Source organism: Bombus impatiens, unplaced genomic scaffold, assembly GCF_000188095.3.
Source record: "Bombus impatiens unplaced genomic scaffold, BIMP_2.2 scf_0318, whole genome shotgun sequence".
NCBI lineage: Eukaryota > Metazoa > Arthropoda > Insecta > Hymenoptera > Apidae > Bombus > Bombus impatiens.
Window position 1 is genome coordinate 2,187,508 of NT_176737.1, and position 1,847 is coordinate 2,189,354.

Genomic DNA, 1,847 nt, shown 5'->3' on the forward strand with positions numbered 1-1,847 from the left:
GGGCCGAGGAGCGCGATCCGCTTCAAACCCGATGTTTCATCTCGAAGATCCAGAGAGACTTTGGCTTCCGTCCTGCGATTCCAATTAATCTCGCGTCGTTACGCGTCAAGCGTCGAGCCAGCGCGTTATCGGCGCGGGAACGAGAGCGGCAGGGGCCCCCGTGAATGGACCAAACGAGTCGCCGGGAAACCCTCGTCCGTAGAATATAATTGGCGAACGCGATTAGAAAGAGTTTACGCGTCAAGCCTAAGAGAGTAGGACGCAAGGGGGACGACTAACACCCCCGAGGACGCGAAATTTCGATTTCGTGTCGGGTGGATCGAGCGTTTATCGGCGATAAACGTTTGGCGAGTGCGGTCGTCGCAGGATATATATAGCGGTCGATATCGGTGACGAGGTCGACCGCTTTCGAAATTAACGCGGCTGCGATCGAATTGTACGCGTACTCGCGATTTGTCGTCTCTCGATCTAACGACGACGGGACGCGACGAAAGAATTTGTCCGTCGTCGAGCGTTTGCTCGCCGGTTAAGTCGCTACCGCCAAATACGTTCGAGACGTCGGACGACGAGCGTGGACGTTTCGCCGAACGAAAACTAACGTTTCAACGAGTAAATCGCCCGACCGTGAAGGCAAAAACGGACGGGGTGTCGCTCGGGGGAAGAATACCCGAGTTTGGCAATAAATCAAATCGTTAGCTGCTAGGAACATCGGCCACGAACAACGACAAGGAGGAAGGAAAAGTGAAATTTTTACGCTTTCCTCTGTTTCAATGGCCAGGTAGCCGTGTACACCGGACCATTTTGTTCCACGACCTACCGACCGATCCTACCTTTCTACCTCTTTGTCCGATCCGCGACAACTTCTCGCATCGACCCCGGTAGACCCACGGTGTTCCTTTACGGGGTTCTCGTCGCTAATTATTCGAGATTACAGGGAAAATCCAGTAATAAAAAGTTTGTCCAAAGGGACGAGGTAGGCGAGGTCGACGCGAATGTCGGGCAACGGTGGCCGTCCAGCCGACAAACAACCGCCTCTACACGGTCGCGACTATGCGGGCACGGATCGATCGAGGGCCCAGTCCCTTCTCGCGAACGCCACGGTCGAGAGAGGAGAGACGACGACCGCCTTTAAATTTCACGCGAGAGAAACGAGCAACGACGTACCTGCTCGCCTTTAGGGCCACGCTGCTCCTCCATCGATCTCGCCTCGCAAAGCCAGATCGATATCGACGATTCTTCGCTCCAGACGCTCTTTCGGGGTTTTTCTATACAAACCCGCGAGTCGATTAGATTCGTAGAATAGCCATTCCGGACCGACGAAGGTCTACGTTCTAATCGCAAATCTTCGACGAATTCTTCGCCTCCGCACAGCGAACGGATGCATCGAGCCGAGGGTAATTCGTCGAAGAGCGAACGATTAGGCGGGCGGCAACTGGCGACTCGTGGCTTGTAAAATTTCGCCAACGAAATATCGTTGGAACGATGGAAAAGGGTCCGGAGAGTCGGGCTAGATAGCGGCAAACGGACGACGACCGACCACGCCGTAGGAGAACTCCGCGTCTCGTCCCTCGTTCGACTTCCACCCTCTTCCCCTATTTTCCTTTCCTTTTCTCTTCTCTTACGGTCGGTTCCGTTCGATCCTTCCGAGAAAACAGCCCGACGGTTCTGCGTTTCTCTCTATCTAGCCGTTTTCTTGGTCGTCGACTTAACGGCCGCACCTGCTACCGCCTCGTTTCGGCCGAGCACCGCGCGAATTTCTTCCCTTCGACGTTCTTGGCCCTGCCGCACCAGAGGAGACCGTATTTCCGCTCGGCGAGCGCGCTTCCCTTTTAGACAACCTGGAAATC

General features: G+C 55.0%; 1 protein-coding gene across 2 annotated transcripts in view; it reads right to left on the bottom strand.

Annotated features, from left to right (window-relative positions):
- The window catches only part of LOC100748335 (dynein regulatory complex subunit 7), a 95,051-nt gene that overhangs the window by 86,494 nt on the left and 6,710 nt on the right, over positions 1–1,847 (bottom strand). The gene's annotated exons all lie outside the window — the stretch shown is intronic.